Source organism: Acinonyx jubatus, chromosome F2 (assembly GCF_027475565.1).
Source record: "Acinonyx jubatus isolate Ajub_Pintada_27869175 chromosome F2, VMU_Ajub_asm_v1.0, whole genome shotgun sequence".
Classification (NCBI taxonomy): domain Eukaryota; kingdom Metazoa; phylum Chordata; class Mammalia; order Carnivora; family Felidae; genus Acinonyx; species Acinonyx jubatus.
This window is the reverse complement of record NC_069394.1, coordinates 68,002,601-68,026,424: the sequence shown is the minus strand read 5'-3', so window position 1 is coordinate 68,026,424 and position 23,824 is coordinate 68,002,601. Positions and strand designations below refer to the sequence as shown.

At 37.6% G+C, this 23,824-nt stretch overlaps 2 long non-coding RNA genes across 2 annotated transcripts in view; both read right to left on the bottom strand.

Annotated features, from left to right (window-relative positions):
• Nucleotides 1-1,243: 1,243 nt before the first annotated feature.
• LOC113594760 (uncharacterized) lies at nt 1,244-17,554 on the bottom strand. Its single transcript, XR_003415204.2, has 5 exons — nt 17,443-17,554; nt 17,222-17,328; nt 13,785-14,033; nt 7,753-7,810; nt 1,244-2,923 (listed from the first exon to the last, which is right to left on the bottom strand). It is a non-coding gene; the product is annotated as an uncharacterized LOC113594760 (long non-coding RNA).
• Nucleotides 17,555-18,201: 647 nt separating this feature from the next.
• The window catches only part of LOC128312854 (uncharacterized), a 49,261-nt gene continuing 43,638 nt past the window's right edge, over nt 18,202-23,824 (bottom strand). The window contains exon 4 of the long non-coding RNA XR_008292689.1: nt 18,202-18,382. This is a non-coding gene — a long non-coding RNA (uncharacterized LOC128312854). The remainder of the gene's footprint in view (nt 18,383-23,824) is intronic.

The window sequence follows — 23,824 nt, the reverse complement described above, 5'->3', positions numbered from 1 at the left end:
ACATTGGTGGTTTGGGCTTGTAATATGAAGAAAATGGTTACCCAACATGTGCTGTTGTTTTTTAATGTGGGCATACATTTAAAATTCTTATGGCTTTCCCTCTCCTCCCCCCACCTCAAAAAGCAAAATGCATTTAGCTCTTAGCTGAAGAAAGCTGCAGCTGAAGCAAGCATCTCCTAGATCACACAAGCATTAACATCCACGGTCATTGTCTCCGCTGCTTCCCACTGCAGCTTTATATAATAAAACAAGCCGCGTCAAATAGGCAAGGCTGTAATATTAGGTAAAATCTAATTTCAGTTTGGTTATCATATAGTGTTCATTTCCCTAAGGGAGGGGAAAAAATTAAATTTGTAAGCTTAGGATTCCAGCTGAAGTAGTAGAAGGTATGAAAGGCTTCCCTCTGCCTTTTATTATTCACTTTATGAATTAGCCTTAGTTTACTTGTTTCGATCGGTGTCGACATATTTCTGAATACTATTAGCATAGCAATCAGGGCTGTTCTCAGGTTATTGAATGGTGTGTTGACTTCCGAAATAAATAGATATGCAGTGTGAAGGGCGAGCTGTCACTTTAGGAGAGCTTTCCTGATCTAAATTAAAAGGCACTTCTAATTGAAAACTATAATAGCAGGAGGGTTAGAGAGACAATGAAACTGCTCAGTCCCTTTCAATTTTCACAGGATTCTGTTAGTGACTATAGAAGAAAAAGTAAAATGAAAATATTAAATTACAAATTGCAATTTAAGTAGCAATATTAAATTATACCTAAATAGCCATATTGCTGGGAAGCAATTTTAGATGCTTGATTTAAAGACTCTCAGTGCATTTGAGTTTTTGCCATTATATTCTGATTTATCCATGTTATTCCTTAACATATAATTCTATGTTTACACCAACAACTGCGTTCTTTACCTACGAAATAAGAAATCCGTCTTGAAAGACTTGATTTTGCACTTTGTGCTACCAGTTCAGTGTTGCATTAGTGTTTTTGTATCTTTTACCACACCTGAAGGTATACATCATGGATAGGGAAACTCAGGACAATTTTATAAAATCTGAGATCATTATTCAAGAGTTGTCTAAGTGAAATATTTTCAGAAATTAATAACGGCAAAACAATTATGAATTTAAGTTATAGATAAAATTGTTAGCTATTCAGTTATGTGAATAGCTACCAGCTGTCTGAGTCTATATATTTTGGTCCTTTAAGGGTTAACAATTGAGGCCTGTCTATAGCTCATTTCTATAGTAACAGCAAGACTGAGACTTTTTATGGGCACCTAATAATTAGAAAGTGCTAGAAGGTATAACAATATAATGAATCAAAACTGATAGACTTGTGGGTTACCATAGAAACATGTATAATTATGATAATCGGTCCCTGGCGTACCCTCAGAATCGTATACATTCAGTTAAATGCAATAAACATTAGGCACTATTTAGTGAGCTGTGATGCAGATTAACAGTGTGAGATACAGGGAAGCTATGAATAAAATTGCTGTACAGTTTATCTCAAACTAATTTCCCAGATTGCTTTAATAGATGTAGTGTGTGGATGTGAAAAATTGGAAGTGTATTTTTGTTAGTGGTAAAGCTAACAAAGATAATATTTCATAAAGTGGCTGGCTGATTGTTAATTTCAGTGCCGATCAAAATGGGCCATGGCACATTATTCAGTGTGGGATCCCAGAGCCCTCAGAGCAAATGGCAGATTGGGCCTCCCTTTGCTGATTTATTTCAAAAGTAAATTATAAATCTTTTTATGGTTGTCCATTTTCTTTAACCTTTTCTTTCCCTTCTCCTACCTCCCCTGTTTAGGGGTACTTTTTACAACCCTGGAGCGAGGAAATCACGTAAGTGAATGTTCTCTCTAGGTCCGATCCAGGAAAAGGCAATAATTCCTTCTGGCTCCTCTGCATACCCAGCTTTTATTTTTCCTTCAGCTTCCAGATTCCAAACCTGCTGGGCCTTAGCACCAGCAAAGGCCCATGAAACCGCCTCAATTCCGTTGTAAGGTGGGGCAGATAATTATGTGTGCATTGCGCATGTGCTTGTGCAGGGGCGACAGGGGCGGGGGAGGCAGTGTTAGAGGATGTCTGTATTTTAGCGGATTTTTCCTGTTTGCTTCCTGAGAAGGTAACACACCAACTTGGAAGACCTCAGACTATTCTTGGAGGAATAAAAGAGATGGGATAAGGTGATGTGGGATGAGAACAATATCAGAATATTCTGACCCATGAAGCAAATGAAAATGAACAGAGAAGCTTCCAAGCTGTGTGTGTGTGTGTGTGTGTGTACGCGTGTGTGTGTTTGCATGCGCACACACAGGTCTAGATTATCAATATTGCCTTCCTCTGCCAATGCTCAGGATCACCTCTCAAGCATATTTCACAAGAGAAGCCTGAGAGTTTCCCCTGAAGTGGGTGGGATGAGAAGCCAGACATGCGTGCATGAGATCTGAGAGCCCTTTCCTCAAGAGCCGAGCTTCAGGATGAAATTACACAAATGTGCTACATTATCTCTTGTACTAACTTTAAAAAATAAAATAAATGAAAGGCGTTTCGGGGGAGAAATGTTTTTCCTCGCCAGCTTCAGAGCTTCTCTTAGACATGACAGTTTAGCTGGGTAGGTCTTTTCTTCTGACTTAGTGCTGCCACAGTCGTCTTCACAGGGGGGCCTTTTAGAGTCCTGGCGTGCACATCAAGCTTTTCTTCTCTCCTTTGTGATTGTGTTACTTTCTGATACTATAATGGTGCTCTACAAAAGATTCCAGTTCCTGCCTGGCTGGAATTGAAGTGTGGAGGGTGTGGGGGAGGGAGGTTGGCCACATTCTCTCTATAAGCTTAACTTTCACCCCCTTATTTCCAGTATCCTCTTCCAAAGACCCCTGGAAAGCATTTTAATTTCTCTCTCTCTCTCACCTATGGCAAAAATATATATACATATTAGTAGGATGGTGAATAAAAACATGCTATATAACCTTTCTTCTCTTAAGTTCATTTCACACCATTTATCTTTTATTTTAATCAAATTTCAACATTCCTCCTCCTTCACAATTCAATCTAGTGACATTTGGCAATTACCATTTATCCCAACATTTATGGTATCATTCCACAATGTCTAAACATTTTTTATAGCTTGTTTTATATACACATATGTGAATATATTAATGAATTATTCAACAAATAGACAGCCAGGATCTACTTACCAAGCACATACACATATGCATACATAACACACCTAAACATTTATGACATTATATTTGTGGGGTTGTGCATGTATGAATGACAACTCAATCTGTTAAAAAAAAATTCAATGAAGTAAATTTGAAGACCTAATTGGCTTTATTTAATGATTCATGAATCGGGCAGCATCCCATCGTAGGAGATAGAAAGGAGCTCCAAGAAGCTGTACAAAATAGAAGACTTTTGAAAGTAGTGGGGTGAGGGAGAAAGTTTAAGAAGTTTCAAGTGGAGTGTGGGTTGTTTCAGGCAAAGTCACCTTCTTTTGGAGGAAGTCAGGGGTCTATTAGGCAGATCACCTCACTAGTGCTGACCAAGTAATTCCAGATTGATGGGTTAAAGGTTACATTCCTGAAAAGTGACATTCCTGGGAAAGGTTGAAATTGCAGTTACATTAGGTATTAAGTCTTTGACATAGGGCTTAGCACAAGTGACTCCATTTGGACCTGTTTTGTTTTTTTTTTAACAATCTTTCCCTTTTGATCAGACTCTCAGCTTAACTGAGAGATGTGATCAAAATTTAAGGAATTTGCACCACTCCCAGCTGTAGTTCTTGTAGCTTTTACTGATCCTCTGTGTGATAATCATAGGTTAGGTCATGACATTTTTTGCTGAATATCTGTCATATTCACGGGTCATGACTTCAAGTTTACATTTTTTTTTTTTTTTGGAGTTAATCATTCTCTTAATTCCTTTTTGACTTAAGGGAATCATTTGCTTAGTGGGCAGTTATGGTGAACATCCATTTAAAGCTTATGAAAAACTATAGTGCACCTGGGAGATTACTATGATTATAGGTGAGATAATTCCCAATGTCGGGAGTGCACTTTGAAGTTATGACCTAACGAATCAAAATCATGTAAGTCAAAGAAAAACCATCTTGAAGAACTCACTTTTTTAAGCCAAGTGGCTTGCTCAGTCATCTTATGTAATTCAGTTTCAACTTTCCCAGAAGTGTTATTTTTAAAAGGCCTCTTACCTCCTGCCTTTTTTTTTCTTCCTTAGTAATTGCCTACCTAAAGCTTACTTTTTAAGGAGATGACCTAGATGAGAAGATAAGAGTTCCTTGGGAAGACCAGGTAGAACATTTACATCTTAAAGGCATAGGGAAAGAATACAAATTCCTCCAACAGGGACTTTTGTTCCCTAAGGCCAGAAGTTTTATAATACCACAAGCCTTTTGAGATGAATAAGTGAAGTTAATCATGAAAAAGGATAGACAGGTTTTGACTTGTTTCTAGGGCTGCATTTGTGTTCTTACAAAGATCTCTAGGATGAGGATAAGTGGTTCTAATTCCTCAAAGAATTGGGTTGTAACCTGGATGATATCAAAGGGCTGACACACCCATATAATTATGTTGGAATACTTTTTCTTTCCCTCTGAGTACATTTAGCTTAGGGGAGAAGGTTTCATAAAATTTCATATTAGGCTCTGAATATCAGCTTCCAATTTGGCCAAATATCTGATTAACCCTTTCAAATATCTTCTTAGGGTTCAGCTGAGAACACAGTAAATATTTTCTTCAGTATTAAACAACCCCATGGACCCAAGATGGATTTGCAAAGAGGGTGGAAAATCTACTGTCTTCATAATATCTAGAGGTCCTCCCAAAGATCAATAACCAATGGCCTGGATTTGGAAAAGAATGGACAATGTGAAATTTTATTTTTCTCTCTCGACCAAGCAGGTACTGTAGACAGAGATCTGGGGAAGCTGACTCTGGTGAGAAGTCACCTTCAGCTAGCTTCTGATGGTTTTTCCTAGGATCTTTCATCTGTAGGTTCCGAGTGAGGTTGAAGTTAAAAAGTGCAGCTGTGGTATCTACCAGAATTTGGCCAGTTTTTATTTTATCATTAGTATCTACTAGAATTTGGTCGATTTTGTTTTATAACTAAGTTTGATTTTAGTTTTTCCTTTGCTGTTTTAAGGGAGTAACTGGTAGCAGTTTCCTGGAGAAGCCTTTAGAGTCCCATCAACTCTGGGCAGGGCCTATACGGGGGCTCTCACTTGGGTGCAGATATGAGGGCATTCATGTTAATGTTGAAAATTTTGTATAAGCCCTTTGAGGACAATCTTTTCCAGTGTCCCAGTTTATTATAACTGAGATATCAACCAACAATCAGTGTTTTATGGTGGACCCCTGGGGGGGGAGCAGCTGTTATCTTAAGTGCCTAGTCTTTGGAGCTATCCAGTTTGACTGACTTTTGTTTACAAGTTTGTGTATTTAAATTTTCGTTAGCCTATTGTAACAAGTTTTTAAATTTAGCTACTTTGGAATTTTGAAAACTTTTGGAAGTTTCTGTATACCAATAAAAGTATGTGTCCCATCTGGTTTGTTTCACTTGGGAACACTTGCTTTCAAATGCAATTCTTTAATAAGTGATCTTGTCTAATTGGAACATTCTCCATAATGGCCATTGTAATTCTAAGTTTTTAGTAAGACTTTGCCATTTTTGTAGATATCTACAGTTTCTGGTACTACAGCTCATAAAATAAGCTGGGGGCTGCCTGAGTGGCTCAGTTGGTAAGCATCTGATTTCAGTTCAGGTCATGATCTCATGGTTTGTGAGTTCGAGCCTCGCATTGGGCTCTGTGCCAACAGCTCAGAGCCTGGACCCTGCTTCAGATTCTGTGTCTCCCTCTCTCTCTGCCCCTCCCCTGCTCACACTCAGTCTCTTAAAAATGAATAAACATTTAAAACAAATTTTAAAAAGCAGGTGAGCCAGAAGGTGTGGCATATTCAACTTTTTGGGATTTAAGGATATTTATTTATTTGTTTGTATGCTAAGACTTTGGGTTTCTCAGAGCCAAACTAATACCCAAAAGGTATTTGCAACTGGGTTGGGAATTGAGTGATGTTTTACAGTGTATCTCACTGCAAGGAAATTTTCTTGACCTTGGTCAGTGTGACCTAGTGTCAATCTAATCCATTCTATGACCAGCTTATTCTTATAGGGGAGATTTTGGGTTAGATGTCAGGCATTCTAACAGCTCTTAAATGCTCAATTCACGCCCACCACCTTTCGTGGCTTTTGGCTTCTGAGATTCCCATTGGCAATAGCCTTTACCTCATGTGTACATTCACAGAAACCAATAGTGAGTAAAGACATGGGATTGTGTATATCAGCAGCAACCAAAGAGACATTATTGGAGACTGGCTAATAGAAGGCCTTACATGCATTACCAGCAATTCCTAACACAGAACTGGGGGTTGGGAAAAAGATTGAACCAGGAGACCCCAAAGAATGGGTAGTATGGACTGATTACAAACAAATGAGGATGTGCAAACTAAAGACTGAACCACTAGCTATCTCCAGGGTGAAATCTGGGGACAGGAGGAGGGGGTGGGGTTTCCAATCAAATGGGAGTTGTGGCCTAAACTACCAGCTAGAGGCTTGGGTTCTGTGTGTCAGCTCAAGCTGACCTGCCTGGGACAGGAAAGTCAATCAGATTGGGAGCCTTGACAAAGAGCTCAGGACTGAGAGGGATTTCCTCAAGGCCCTCGGAAACAGTGAGAAAAGTTTTGCAGATACCATGCCTGTGTTTTTCATGATCCCCAAAGCTATTAGAAGTCTCATTTGGTCCTGCTACTGCCACCAAGTTCTGTTAAAAAACAAAAGTCAACTGAGTAAATGTGCGGATCTAATTGTCTTTTTTTTACTGATTCATGAATCAGGCAGCATCCCATTGCTGAGTAGAAAGGAGCTCTGACGGGCTGTAAAAAATGGAAGACTTTTGTAGGCAAAAGTGGGACAGCAAACGGTTTAAGAAGTTTCTAACAGAGAGTGGATTGTTTCAGGCAAGGCCACTTTCCTTTGGAGGAAGGCAAAGGTCTATACGGCAGATCACCTCACTAGTGCTGACCAGGCAATTCCAGGTAGATTGGTTAAAGGTGGCATTCCTCCAAGAGGTTGAAACTGCAGTTAGGTAAGGTGTTAAGTCTTTGTTTGCTCACATGGAGCTTGGCACAAGTGACTCTATTTTGAGACTGTTGCTTCTTTTTTTAACAAATTCCAGATTATTGGTTTTTTTTTTTTGTGGGGTTTTTTTTTTGTTTGTTTGTTTTCGTTTTTACAAGCCTCCTGAAGTACTTGCTATGGTAAATCATGAATATACATTACTATGAAATATATCATTATGGTATTTTATCTCCGGAAAAACCCCATTAATTTCTCTGTACCAAAATAAGAAATTGTATTTTTCTGCTATCTGAAGACATACTCATGCATATATATGGGCTGAATAAGAAACTCACATTAGTGCACTTAACAAATATTGATTAAATGTTGATTATAGTCAGGGCACTATTAATCTTATGGGGAGCTGCAAAAGTATACATTATGATGCCATCTATTCATGTACATATTAATTTACAAATAGTTTGGTGCACTGTTGCCAACTCTTTCAATAAGAAAAGCTGGAAACAGCTTCAAATAAAGCAAGTTTATAAGTCATTTATTTTTTATTTCACCAAATATGTATGAAATGTCCACTATATAAGGAATACATTTTGGTGGTGGAGATTCACACATGAACAAAACTCCCATCCTTTTGTAGCTGGTATTCTCATAGCAGAAAATAGAAAAAAAATAGGCAAATATTTACCAAGTGATGATAAATGCTATAAAGTAAAATAAAACAGGGAAAACTATGGGAAACAGACGAACCAAAGGAAGACTTTGAACTTGCCTTGTAAAACTGAAAATGCCCAGATGCTAAAGTATATTTTAAATAGATACCCTAGTGTTAGTATTTAAAAAAAGGAAGAGGTAAAAACTAACATTTGTTGAATATCTAGCAGGTGCTTGGTACTATCCTAGGTTGTTCTCCCCACCCCCCCCACTCCTCCCGCCGTGGGCCATTTTCTGCTTATATCTGCCCTGAAAAGTAGGCAAGTATTACTATCTATAATTTACAAGGAAGGAGGAAGAGGAAATTCAGTTGCTAGCCTAAGGTCACACAGCTGACATGCTGGGATTTAAACCCAGAGCATCTCATCCCAAAGCCCATGCTCTATTAGAAGCACCGTGCCTCTGTATATTAAGAACAAAGAATAATTAGCATTTTCAGCACTGCACAGATATTTATCTAGCTTTCTTTATTCTTTTTATAGCTCAAGAATTCTATTTCTCTGAGAGAAGAAGGGAATAATAACTTCACTGAGTACATTCTAACCCAACCACACACTGTTTCACGAAGGGTTGCTTTCTCCCACCACACCACACACACCTCTTATCCTAAGCTTTCTTATTCAAGCCCTCGAGAATTTGTAAGGTAGAAACTCTTCCACATGGTTGAATCTCTGCAGCTTGTTTTTAGTTGGGTACTGTTGTGGTGAATATACTTTTCATTTTTTGTTACACTGTGTATTACGCTTTTAAAACAAAATTGTTTCCATCCTGTAAAACCTATGAAGACTTCTAGAGTCTTGTCTATTTGAGTATCCTGGCTCCACTGATTCAATTGAACTTACCAATGATTTTGACCAAAGAAAAGGAGTTTGATCTTTCTGAATGTATTTACTATTTGTTTAGTTGAATAGTTGTCTGGTTTAGTTGAATGGTCAGTATTAGCAATATTGTTTAGCAAGATTTTTATGGAGAAGAGCCTGAAGTTTGTTCATAAGGATTCTGGAAAGGAGAGAGGATAGTCTGCTGCAACACTATAGATAGATCAGCATTTTTCTTCCAAACGTGAAGATATATGTGCATTTAAAATGAATAAAGCAATTATACTATATTCATACAGCACATATTCATCTTTGGACACAGTAATCCTCATCCCTGGGGACTTTATCTGATCAACACCTGTGACCTATGATAATATGTGAGATTTAACTGATATTTTTGGTTTACATGATTAAAAAACATTGAATGGTTTAATTAAAAAATGCAGTAAAATGTAAAAATTGTGGAGCATTTACCTACATAAACATCCTCTTTCTTTTGAAGTTTCATCTAATCATCACTAATGGCCAGTATGATGATACACTTAAAATTAACTAATGTTTTGATAAACTTGACTAAATATGCTGTTTAGTTTGATACCCTGGCCATCTAGATGCTTTATAAAAGCATAGACTTTTTTATAAAAATGGGTAGCCTCAGATGTGTATAAGGAATAAATAAATCTTATTCAAGAAAACATTCTTAACATGAATTTCCTGCTTTGAGTTTTAATTCTTTTCTAAATGACTAAGCAAGGGGGAAAGTAAGGATTTCTGCCTTGTTTACTTGTTATTTCCTCTGTTGTAGTATGAAAGTCACATTGTCTTATATCTTTTTATATTTCCATTTACAGAACTTACGAACAAAAAGCTTTTTCATACAGTTGCTGTAAATAGCAATTAATTCCAATGATTACTATGAATTTGCATATGGACATTTCTGAAATGATGTTTGATTATAAAATGCCAAGTATCCCTCATATTATTCTGTTTGGTAAATTAGTAATAACAGCAGTGTTGTGTAGGAAAGAAGATATACAGACCATCCTGTTTTGGCCAAGGTTGGCTACTCTGGGTCAAAACTGCTGCTATTTTGTCACGCTTTTTTCAGTAAGTTCTACTTTCAATAATTCAGTCAATGGCAGCTGGGCTGGTTTAGAATTGTTGATACTGTTAGATGCAAACACTGTCATGGATCTCTTGGTTCTCTAGTTGAAGATGAGTTAGTTGTTAGTATCTGACACTACTCTTAAACGCATACGAACACGGCTCTCAATTTCCAAAAACCTATTATTGAACAAATGTTAGAAAATGACCATTCATGGGGTGTTGGGTGGCTCAGTCAGTTGAGCGTCCAACTTCAGCTCAGGTCATGATCTCACAGTTTGTGAGTCCGAGCCCCGTGTCGGGCTCTGTGCTGACAGCTCAGAGCCTGGAGCCTGCTTCCGATTCTGTGTATCACTCTCTCTGCCCTCTCCACCTCATGCTCTGTCTCTTTCTCTCAAAAATAAATAAACATTAAAAAAGTTAAAAAGAAAAAAGAAAATGACCATTCATATAATTCAAATATCCTATAATATGTTAACTAAACACTGATATAGCCATTCAGTGGAATGTGAAGAGACATATTACAGAAACATTGTTTGATGACTTGGCAAGATGTACATGTCCTGTTGTTCAAAGAGTAGATTAAAATAGGATGTAGAGAATTAGCACATATGCATATAAAGAAAAAATAATAACTTGGACAAACAAACACAAATATATGGAAAGTAGAATTAAGAATTTTTTTTGAAATTTCCCCCAAATTTTCTAAATTTCCCATTATAAGCATCTATTAGTTTTTAAATGTTTATTTAGGGGCTCTTGGGTGGCTCAGTCGGTTAACCATCCAACTTCAGCTCAGGTCATGATCTCATGGTCCATGGGTTCAAGCCCCGCATCAGGCTCTGTGCTGACAGCTCAGAGCCTGGAGCCTGTTTCGGATTCTGTGTCTCCCTCTCTCTCTGACCCTTCCCCGTTCATGCTCTGTCTCTCCCTGTCTCAAAAATAAATAAACGTTAAAAAATAATAATAAATGTTTATTTATTTTTGAGAGAGAGAGAGAGAGAGAGCAGGGGAGGGGCAGAGAGGGAGACAGAGGATCTGAAGCAGACTCTGTGTTGACAGTAGACAGCCCAATGTGGAGCCTGAACTCACAAACCATGAGACTGTGACCTGATCTGATGTCAGACACTTAACCAACTGAACCACCCAGGTGACCCTTACTATTTTTATATTAAAATACAGTTTTCAAAGCAACCAAAAATGTTTTTCTATATTGTAACATCAACATATGCACACACATACATGTGCGATAAAAAAGTAAAATATTAACAAAGGTTATGTCTGGATTGTGAGATTACGCTTGGTTTCTTTATTCTTTCCTGTCAGCTCTAGGTTTTCTCCAATACCTGACTTTTGTAATGAGAATAAACAAATTATTCAAAAAAACAAAGGAAAAATGGCATATTGTCTAATGGTCTAAGCAATTTGTCCCCCTCTAGGTCCCAGAATATGATGACCCAACTAATGAACCCTCCTCCTCCCCCCCCCCCCCCCCCCCCCCCCGTAGAAGACCCTATGATACTCATAGGATATCATGTTCTCCAACACTGTTGGGACTTTCCTCTTCCCTACCACGGGGGCTTTCTCTTCACTGGTGCCTCTGCTTCTCTTTCCCCTTTGCTGGTGGCATCAGTCATGTTGGCAGGAGATTGCTTCTAATCGTAGCCACTGATGTTAGGCACAGTTACTAATTTGAAACACTTTCTAAACTACAAACTCCAGTTACTCCTTTGTGTCATTGAAATGCTATATGAAAACCATTCCCCCCCCTACACACAATAAAGTGTAAAAACTTAAAATTAGCTGACGGAGATGATTGAAAAGTAAAGAAAGGAAAACGGGCCCAGTTGTAGGCCACGCAAGCCAGAGCATAACGATTCATTAACTAACTCCTGTATTCTGAATGTGGTCAGACCATTAGTCATCATTTGGTTTCTGAGTTGGGATACACTAACTCTTTGTATGAGTTCTTGATATGGTATAAAAAAATAAAGATTAAGTAATGAGTTTGTTTTTTTGAATCAGCAATTGTTTTGATACTCGGACCGCCTCTCATAGATCAAAAAGGAAAAAATAAAGAAAGAAAGAATAAAGAAACCACTTGAGAGAAAAGAACTACCAAATTTAACTTATTGTTTGGTAATAATCACAAAAACAATTAAGTTAGCATACGTATTGACTCTTAGTGTAGACACAACTTAAAAATAATCTTTCTCTAAGAACTATATGTGTCTCTATCTTATACAAAAGCTAATCTTCTCCCTGTTTTCCCCTTAAATGACAAAACTAATATTTTCGCCTGCCCTCTTTTTAACTGTAACTTTTGACACAAGTCATTGTATGGAGAAGGAGAATGAGTCCAAAGAGGAAGTGAATGGCGAGCCACCAAAACGTCACTGCTGCTTTCGGCTTTGCAAGTTATTTCTGTGACTGTAGCTCCCACTTGTGCTCAGAACAGAGGCCACGCCTCCTTAATATAATGAGATAGCAAACTGTACTCTGTTTAATGTCTTGGAGGTCTGGTAATTATTACCAATTATCATCTTGCTCAGCCATCAACAACTGGTAGCTATAAGCTATGCTCCTGCCTCCCACCAACCCTGTGGCTGTAGAAGGGGAAGGAGTATGCTATTTGGTGGATATTTCATATTTGGATCCCAAAAAAGACATTAATACACTGGGAGGGGAATCCAATAGAGACAAAATGGATGTTAGACTTCTACTTTACAAAGTTTTTGTCTGTTCGTTTGTTTCACGTATTGATTCAGGAATTTATTTTGCATACTGACTAAAACTTTTTGATAAGGTTTCTCTTCCCAATTGTCTCAAATTAGTATTTTTTTACATTTAAAAAAATTTTAAGCTTATTTATTTATTGTGAGAACAGAGAGCGCATGAGTGGGGTAGGGGCAGAGAGACAGAGGGAGAGGAAGAATCCCAAGCAAGCTCTCCGCTGTCAGAGCAGAGCCCAATGTGGGGTTCCAACTCACGAACCCTGAGATCATGCCCTGAGCCAAGATCGAGAGTCAGACACTTAACTGACTGAGCCACCCAGGTGCCCCAGTATTTTTTTTACTTTTAACTATTTGTCCCGTTTTGATTTTTTTTTTCCTTTCTCTTTCTTTATTTTCCTTTTATTTTTCAATGCCTTTTATCCTGGAAGGGTCTAACAGTCCTTCCCATTCAAGTCAAGTAAGATAATACTAGTGCCATTACTACTAGTAATACTGCGACAATAACAACTATAACAAAGTGTGATTATTATGATGTGTCAGGCACTCCTTTAAGAATTTTAAATCACATAGTCATTCAACTCTGACATCCAATCTCTAAGATAGGTCCTATCCCCAACTTTGTACTGTAGGCACCGAGGGTCTGAGAAGTTAAGGCACAAAGCTAGCAGGTGAAAGCTGCAATAGCAACTTGGCAGTCAGACTCTTGAATCAATACTTTTCATGATTCCATACCGTGTCTCAAGGTTAAAGTCTCAAACATAGTGCCTTGTGTAGAATTGCTGCTTAACAGCAGTGGATTGGATCTAATTATCCACATTATTACAAAGAGTATCACTACCTGTAGTGATAAATTCTGAAGGTCCTTCTATGCATAGTTCTGAATCGTCATTTACATATTTGAGTTTGGATGGATTTTTCTAGCCTCTTTTTTTGCTGGCAATAGTAAATAAGACTTGCCATTTATGGAAGCATAGGTTAGCTTCTCCTCTTTCCTATGTATCGAGCAAGAAGCAGGATAGGGAAGAGATGACCTTGCACATGTAAACTTATCCAACATCTTGCTTTTCTAGTTCAGTTCATAAACATCCATTTTAACTGTTTTCAATTAGTCACTTGAGCAAGGAAATCATATAAGCAGTGAAATCCTGGTTGTTCCTCTTGAATTCCTCCAGCACCAAAGGCCTAAGAATCCCCGTGGGTGGAGCTGGTGGCTCCTTCTGAAGCAGAACCTGTCTTAACTTGAACACCTACCTGGTCTAGGAGGGCCTGAACTGCAGCACCGTCATTGTTGTCTGCTGCCACGTGGGGTCATTTTTGTAGACTGCAGTGTCTGAGAGACGCTATTCTACTCAGCCAAGTTGCCTGCCATGCACAGATCTCTGCCAGTGTTGCAAGACTGCCACGTTCCAGCTCTCTCTAATTCACACACAGGCTTGGCCATCGTTCCCCAAGCTCCAATGACCGTGCCAGAGTCACTGGGTCAGTAGAAGCTTCCAGAATCTGGCATTAACAGTAGCAAATGAACAAACATGCACAAACTCTGTCTAATGAACACTTAATCCCTTGTTGCGAGAGCAGAACATTAACCTAGATTCTTCCTTGTCTCCTGGTAATTGAATTTTAGGACCATTATTGCTCTTCCTTGCCATTGGACCTTAAATGGAGCATCCACATTCACCCTAGTGATCTCCTTCTATCTGAAGATTCTGAGCATCTTTTGTAAATTGCTCATAGTTTCCATTCTCTGTGTATCAAAGGGGATATGGACATTTTGGTATGGAATTCTAAAAAAAACAAACACATTCTTGAACATTCTTTTTCCATTGTCCTCTCAATATCAGGCGTAGCTATTCACCCCTTATAATTACATCGAGAAAAAAACTTTTAAGAAAACTCTCTCTAATAGGCCTGTTCCTAGTGATCAGAAATTTCCATGCATAAAACCTAAGAAGACTTAGCATTTCAATTAATAATTCATTTGATTTCTATTTGAATATGACAACCCTCCACCCCCAAGTCTCTTTGATAAAGTAGGAAATAATTACAAGAGCAACAAATAATACAGCCACCCCAAAAGACAAGTGAGCTAACATGTATCTCATACCTAATGATGTGCAGGACATTGTTTTGGGCGACTGACATAGCTAGCAAGATTCCCTACCCAGCTCTGAAGTGTGTATATGCATGCACATAAGAACACATGTAGATATGCTTTTGCTACAGCAAGAGAAGTGCCCCAGAAAGGAGTGGTTGCTACTGTAGGAAAGGCAGGTGTAAATGCCCCGGACATAAATGTAGCCACCCTTCAACTAGTGTGCTCTGATTAAGAGGGGGAAGTCAGACCTTTTGCATTTCAAGAAAGCCAGCAAATCCAGAGTTTGGTAAAGGGATGTTGCCAGGACTCTGGATCCATGAGATGACAGGTGCCTGACTCAGCTATGGCTTTACCCTCTGACGGTTTACCTGCCCAAAGAGGGCTGTGCAAAACAAGAAGAAACTTGGGGGCCAGCCTCACTTTTAGTGGTATTAATCACCCTTTTGATTAATAACAAGTTAGTGGCAGCCTTTGTGAATGTAGGCCTTTCTGATCTTAACACCCAGGTTCGGTAATGTAATAAAGCGACAGCAAGTAGGTTCTAACTCAAGGTTTAATTCTGATCGATTGACAGAAAACTGCATTTAACACTGTGTTAAGGATTCTGGTGTCACTCTCAGAGGCCACTTCCAGGATGACCCCGGATGTTTGCCATAGACCAGGGAGGAGAGTAGAAGTACTTGCCCTGGACATCTCCTCAGCAGTGCTGTTGGAGACTTTCCAACCCAAACCAACAGATCAGTAGCAGCAAAATGTTCCCATGCTGGCTGTCTTCCAAACAAATTAACCAGATTATCTCATGTCAGCAAGGTATAAAAAATGCAATCCAAATGTCATTTAGAGCAAAACTTGCTTTTGACAATTTCTATTAAAAATGCACTCACTTCTAGGCAATTAAAAAATAATAAGCCCTATCTAATACACGGACATACATTGCACTTGAAGCTTTCCTGCTTTTTCTTTTCTTGCATTTTTTTGTTGTGAGGAAAATTTGCTAAATGCAGAAAGACCCAGACAGATATTTGTGTGTTTTGGGTAATATCTTGTAATAGGCTGTAAGGGATACAGTCAGATGAATTCCTTTTAGGAAAACGAAGGCAATGGGAACACAGTGAGGTGATCCATTTCAATTTGGGAAATATCCTGAGACAATTCTTAGAAGATATGGCAATTATTGTGGGGTTAGGAAGCTGGAAATGCAGCTTCTCTTGCAAGAAGTGCAAACAATTGTCTGGAACCTCACAGCAGAGATGTGCACAAGAAGCTGGGTTGAAGGAGACAACACAATGCAAGTTCTGGAAACAGACAATTGGCAGGAAAGCACGGAAAAAAAACACCTTTAAACATAATAAAACGTAATTCTTTTTCTGCCTTAGGAATTATAGAGCTCAAAATTAAAATTATTGGTGTTTTTCTGCCTTACTTTAAGTAGTGTTAAATAACAGGAAATTCACTGTTGCAGTACATCCTCAAGCTATTTAGACAGTTTGTACATAAACCTTTTACTGTTTAAATCTCAGTGCTGGATTTGTATAGATATTCAGCAGAGGTTCTTAGGAGGTTACAGTCAAAACATTACACATTTGAGTTTACAATATTATTCTAAATAGAATTCAAAACACCAGCAAAGAGATGGTACTGAGGGATGAAAGAAAGGAAAACCAGGAAATAAGGGGTAAGGGAGAATTACAGTATTCGACCTACTAATCTCCATCAGCCCAAAGAAAAAGTGGGAAGAGAAGAAGGAAGGAAAGAAGGAAAGAAAGAAGGCGGGGAGGGAGGGAAGGAAGGATGGAAGGGAAGGAAGGAAGGAAGGAAGGAAGGAAGGAAGGAAGGAAGGAAAGAAGGAAGGATGGACGGGCAAGCCAGGAGGGAGCAAGTGGAGGGAAGAGAAAGAGAAAACAACACAGTTCAAGTTGCTTTCTGTGATTGCTTCTAAAATCATGTTAAAGCAGAATGTAGAGGCCAGTGGAACTTGAGCTTGTATCAGGGAAGGTTAAGTGCTATAAGGAACAATTCTCAATGGCTTAATACCATAAAGATAAATTACTTGCCCACATTATAGCCTATGTGGGTCAGGGAGCCCTGCTATGAACAGGAGACACAAGGACTTGTGTTCTTTTCATTGTGTTTTTCTCATCTCTACAAGCTGTAGGAGGGATGGTACAGTGAGGATCTCACAAGGGGAGTCCTGGAAGTGGCAAATGTCCTCTTGTCCAAAACAGAGTCATATGGCCCCCACCTAATTAAAAACTGTCTTGGAAACATAGTTTAACTCGATGTCCTGAAAATGGAAACAGATTTGGTGAACAGCTAGCCAGTCTGTTACAGTATGATCACTCCAGTGTAAGGACAAATAGAAGCAAATGATGGGGAAGGAGAGCTTTATTGTCTATAGAAGTGGAAGTGTCGCTTATTAAAATTTTTTGACTGGCATCCTCATAATAAAAATGTCCACATCCATTAAAGAATGGCTATGGCCAAGAAACTGTTTAGATTTCTTCCTAGGCTCTTTACCATTCAGTGGTATATTGCATTTCTTGATGAATGTCAGCGAGCCCTTTTTGGTCATTGTTCCTTAGAAACTCCTTACCTTTCAGGGGTGATGAGCCCTTGCCCTTGTCTGAGGGCTGGAGTTGCAGGAGAAGTCCAGGTGCATTGGTCCATGTCACCACTCAAGGAAATGGGGGAGAGACTTTCCTTGGAGATGACATAAAATAAAGAGTTTCTTTTTGGCTGAGTTATTTTGGGTTAGTGTGTATTCTATATATTAAGACAACCTTTTTTTATGCCTACAGTTTGGTAATAACTTACCTTTTGATATCTTACTGACTCTTCACTGGTCTCATACAAGTAGATATATTTTTTCTTGCAAACATTTTGCGTTTTTCTTCTTTAAATAATCTTCCCTAATTCCCAATCATCTAATAATGGTAAAAAAAAATTTGAAGGTTTCATACTTCAAATCAAAAGTTACACTTTTATATTCTTATAATTATGTGGAAGAGAAAAGAGAATGCAATTACTAGAGTAAATTTAGCTTTTGTATGGAAGAAATCTATGGTAGAACTATAATTATTATAATAGCATAGTAAATATACAGATCGTAACTTGCAGCTACTTTTCAGTATAATTATTATAGTGTTGCTATTACTAGAACCAATTTACTATCGTTTTACTAGGCAAAATATTAGCTACTCTATTTTTCATGTAATAACTACGGTTTGTTATGGTTTTATGACAAAACTAGAATGCTATTATAATGAATTTTATTATGTTGTACTTCTAAGTAGTAGAGAGGGACTTTTAGCTTATTTTCTAGCTTGGCTATGCACTTATGTTATGACTTAGAGTATGTTTACTAGAGTTTCCTTCATATGTGTTTTCCACTGTGGAAAAAGAGATATTCATTAAAAAATCCTATTAGAAAATATAATCTAAAACGCAGTCCTCATTAATTGCAGTTAGATTCACTTCATGGATTAACTGAAGTGAAATATTAACCTTCTCCTATTGAGCATATGTTAGGATACTTTCCTTCACTACAAATGAATTAAGTTACTCACAATAAAGAATATATTTGCTCTTGAAAATTAAATACTGAAAACTAGATCAAGTCCCAGGAGTCCTTTATCTTCATTACTCTTTTGCCATAAACTTTTTGCCTCGTGTCATCTCTCTGAGCTCAGTTTCCCCCTCGTGAATATCTGCATTAGTCATCAGGTCATCCAGAGATGTTAAGCTTCTATGCATTCTAAAGAAACACAAAGGTATCCTTGGGATCATTTATGTTATTAGCCACCCATTTCAAGGTACTGCTGCATTACTGGTTATAACCAATATTAGTTAAATAGCATGATTAAAAACAAAAGTGTCTAGTATCATGCAGTACAAAAAAGCTGTTACCGCTTTAATTGTCTTATACTTTCCAATGGCCACATGTCCTTCTGGGAGTGTTAGTCACTTTAGGCTCCACTGATTTTTTTCTTTCTTCTGTATTCTAATAAATTACTACTCTAGGAAAACAAATAAAATAGTAGATTATTATAAGACCAGCAACTCTCCATTCTTTCTGACAAATTTGGAGCCATCAGGAAGAAAGGATGGAGATGGAGAAATGTCAAGATAGCAGCTACATCAGTGAAAAGTTTTATTGGGGAAGTGCTTTGGATCCATGGCCAAGTCCCTCTAAGATTCATGTCCTAAATAATCTTCTCTCTGCTCCCCAACACTAGTCTCAGGCAGAGCCTTAAAGTGTCCCTGACTAGGCAGGCACTTTAAATACAGCAGGAAGATGAACAGGAGCTTTCTGAAGACAGGGTACTCTATAGCGATTAGGGGGACTGAGTCGGGCATGCTTGGGTGCTTCTTTCAAATGTATCAATCAAATGCATTACTAAAAAGAATAATGAAGTGAAAATAGGGCAACCACCGCTTCTCCATTATGCTGGAAAGGCCCAAGAAAGGAACAATCAGCCTGAAACAAATTGTAGAAAGATAAGTGGTTTCAGAGTCAGACTACTGAGATATGAATTTTATCTCTCCCTCTTGTTTGGCATGCCATCTTACGTAAGCTACTTAGTACATCCTATCTTCATTTATAAAGTGAGGATAGAAATATTCACTTTCTCACAGAAAAGAAATGTAACAAATATATGCAAATAGGCAAAAGCCCTTTCTTTTTTCTCCTTGGCATCCAAGAAGACTACTATTTCCCAGACCATGTGACTGTGTTCTGGCCAATGAAGTGTTTGGCAGAAATGAAGTTTGCCATTTTCATGCCTGGCCCATCAAACTTTCTGCACAATCCTTCATGCTCTAATTTCCTTGTGCTCTAGCCAGAACCAAAGGATCCAAGGTAGGAACTCAAAGGTCTATAACTCAGTGTCTTAATGATACCCAACTTTATAGTATGGCTTTTATAGAGTGGAATATGTCCCTTCAAGGGTGCCTTATTTCTCATTATCCAAAAGTAATTTTTAGTAGATATCCATAGGAATGAAAACAGGCAAGAAACAGTTCAATGAATAGGGATCAGAATTAGGCAGAAAGGAGGGAATTGAAACAAGTGAAGTAAAAGAGATCACAGATCGATACTATTATAATTCATAGGCAAAATATAATCAGAAAATGGTATATAACACTCTTGTAAGTTAGAACCGTTCCTCTTCCCTTGAAAGGTTTATATAAAATTTCAGCTTTTGATAAACTAGTGCACTCATTAGTTACCTAAGAAAAAATAAAGTTTGAATAGCCTTCCAATAATTCTGATGAAACTATATTTTGAAAATGTTGAATCACTAAAGATTTGGAGGGGGAGGGGCTTGTAGTTCTCCTAGTTACATATTTACTAGCTCAGGGAAAACTGGCCATGCGGCATGGGGTCATATTTTTAGAAACTTCCCTTTTGTCCCGGTGGGTATCTCATGGTCACGACACTTGAGCTCTTTGAAAACAGGAAGATAATTTGTCTGGTTTGCTGCTGTATTTCTAATAATTAGTACATACAGAAAATGCAACAAGTGTTTTTTAATAAAAATATAGCCAAAAGAATCTCTATGATATCTTTATTTAAAAGAGCAATGTAATTCAATTTTAATTTTTTAAAAAGCTAATTAAAGGCATATGTGCTCGAGAGACCAGTTTCCCTTCAGTGTAGAGGGTGGATTGAAGTAGTGGGGATTGATGGATGGTAGAGAGACGAGTTAGGAAGTCCTTAATAATCCAGGCACATGATATTTCAGGCTTTGAATGATGTTGAGACATTGGGGAAACAAGAGTGCAAACTCAGGCTGTTTTTGACCTTATACAATGGAAGATGAATGGAGGAAGAGGGAAACATAGAGTATATCCTTCAGATTTCTCATTTGAACAATGACAGGAGTGTGGCTAATGAAGCTATCCCCCAAAATAGAGAATCTAAGTAGTGAAGCCATGAAATTAGAAGAAGAGGACAAAAATATTACTGTCAGACATGGTATAGTACGTAGAGCTGGAAATGAATGGTAGCAATTGGAGATAAGTGTTAGGAGTTTAGGAAAGAGACTGGGAATCAGCAACCATCTTCATATAACTTCATGTGACTACAGAGCATTTGAAATGGAGCAGGTCCAAAGTGCAGGCCCTGTAAGCATAATATCCACAGTGAATTTTGAAGATTTAATGAGGAAAAATATCTCAATAATTTTTATATTGACAATATGTCGAAATGAAAATATTTTGGCTATTTTGGGTTACATAAAATATATTATTAATATGGTCCACTTGTTTGTTTTTAGTTTGTGGGTTTTGTTAATGTAACTACTAGAAGTTAAAATGACATGTGGTCTGCATTATATTTCTGTTCGGAAGCTGTGCTATTTTATTGACAGGAAAATAATTGATAGTCTTCTATTCTATTTGATTCTCCTTCACTTCTTATTTTGAGTGAGGTATTTAAAAAAAATCTTAGAAGTGCATTTTGGTTAATTGAATAGCTGTAAAAACACAATATAAAATTTGCCCTACAGGGTAACAGTTACGTATTTTGTGCCTCTGGGAAGGAGGGATGAGTTCTGTGCTACCCAGAAAATTCTTACGGTGAACAGGTGAGGGTTCTGTGCCATATCTGCACCAAGCACAGGGTGTATGCACGTAAATGAGCCCATGCATGTATGGTACCCATGTATAGACATGAAATCTGCTATCTTCTTCTTATACTTTATATGTACAACGCTGCTTTTTCTTGGTTTTCCCCCAAATTTGTGTGCATTCTTTTAAGAAAAATGAACCCAAATTACTGCAACAAAATTTTCTTCTGGCTTTCGACCAATGGAAGGAGGAAATAATTGTTCCAAGCGTATCGCAGGGAGAAAATTGTTCATTTAATAAGCCTGGGAGTTAAATTATACAACATCTCCAGCACATGATAGAAGTATGATTGTTAGTCTGTTGCCCTTCCTCTCTCCTTTAAATTACATTTATGTAGTAAAATAATCCGATACTTTTTACTCTTTCTCATCAAAACATCCAGAGAAGATTCAGATTGAATGTTACAGCATGGGTAAAATTCATTTCATCTCATATAACTTCTTTACCCTTTCATTCCAGATGTCCTTGACAAAAGCCATTGTTTCATTCTATTGCCTGTATTGCCTTATGTCAGATTGTCTCTTGTTCTAATATGTTCTCACTAGCATAGAGAAGATCATGAAAGAAGGAATTGAAAGCTACTTTATAAATGTCCTATAATATGATCTTTGGGACAGGAATAATTATGATCTTTCTAATTTCACTATAATTTCTTTATGATTTCTTTAAAAAGAACAAAGTTAATATTTCTTCTCCCTTTTTTATTCAACATGGAAATTTGCTGTATTGTTGACAGGAAAGGGCACAATTTTAAAGTGTACAACTAGCGGAGATGTTCGACAGTGACTTAACATTTTCAATAATAGATTTGATAGCAATAGGTTTAATTAAATCATAACTCAAACCACATTCATTAGAATCCTTACAGAATTTTAGTATGGAGTTGATCATGCTAGTGAAGGATTTCTAAACCTAATTGCTACTGTAGTATCTCTTTTAAATATGAGTTGTATATCTATAACATTGGAGATTGTGGTAAAAAGTACAAATACTTGTTTATCTGCTTTCTGCTCCAGTGAACTTATTTCTCAGGGAGTAATTCACTTATTGTTTTAGTTTATTTCTTAATTTAAACAGATAGAACTTGGTTAGGAAAGATTTATCATCCCTATTCCACCCTTTGTTACCCTCTTTCCTAAATTAAAGATGGTGGTAAAGTGGAAGGAGATTTTTTTTCTAAGAATATACTAAATATTTATGATTATTCTATGTCACAGATAAATGCCTATTAATGCTGAGTTAAGAATCTTAACTCATCCGCCTACAAGCAATTAAATATCAATGGTTTTTGAGATTTTTCCCAACATTGATCAAATCTGAACAGTAGTCAAGTTTATTTTTTTGTTTGCAAGTCCCATGAAAACCCAATCCCCCCATGATTTTTTAAGTTAAACCTTATACGGTCATCCAATAAATATATAACTTCAAACTTTTTAAAGCAAAAAAAAAACAATAAGCAGAAGACAGCAAAATAGAAAATATGATATTTGACCCTATACGAAGAACACTAAATTCAGTTCTACTGAGTAGTCAGAAGTGAGCAGAGGAGAGGCAACCCCAGAAAGTTTAGCTCTGTGGGTTTGTCATATGTTGTTACAAATAGCATTATAATTGAATTCATAATGTTTTAATCCAATATAATTACAAATATTCCCATTAAAATATGGAAAATATATGGCATAACAGGACATTTTAAAACAGCTATTTTGAAGTCCCTGGGTGGCTCAGTTGATTTTGGCTCAGGTCATGATCTCAAGGTCATGCAATGAAGCCCTGTGTGGGACTCCACATTGAGCATGGAACTTGTTTAAGAGTCTCTCTTTTCCTCTGTCTCTGCCCTCCCCTGCTTATGCTCTTTCTCTTTCTCTCCCTTTGTCTCTCTTTCTCAAAGAAATATTTAAAATGACTATTTTATAATTTGAATGAATTTACAAGCAAATCTCATAAAGTCGGTCAAAGTCATGATATTTTTCTATTATTCCTTTTTAAGACTCCATTGTATCAGGTTCTCCTATAAGTATCAGTTGTCCTCTTAGCTCCATAGTTTTTGAAAAAGGAGCATAATAGTAATGAAGAGATTGAGTGCTATTTTTCTAGTCTTTCAAACAGTTAATTTTCTTAAAGATGTCTATAGGACCTGAAATACTGAAAGATATTGTTACCCTAAATGGTCTTTGTTTTCAGTGTTTATTTACTTTTGAGAGAGAGAGAGAGACAGAGTGTGAGCAGGTGAGGGGCAGAGAAAGAGAGAGAGACGCAGAATCTGAAGCAGGCTCCACGTTCAGAGCCGTCAGCATGAAGCCCGATGCAGGGCTTGAACTCATGAACCTTGAGGTCATGACCTGAGCCAAAGTCCAATACTTAACCAACTGAGCCATGCACACACCCTCTAAATGTTAATCAGTACTCAGTGTGGAACTTTAGCAGGATTTTTTCTTGACCATGCTAGGAATATTCCAAATGCTTTGGAAAAGGCTAACCATTGTGTATTTTGAACCCTCTGGTTGTCTGAACTAATTGCAGGTGAGAAATGTATCTCAAGATGTAATTCATACACTTGTACTAC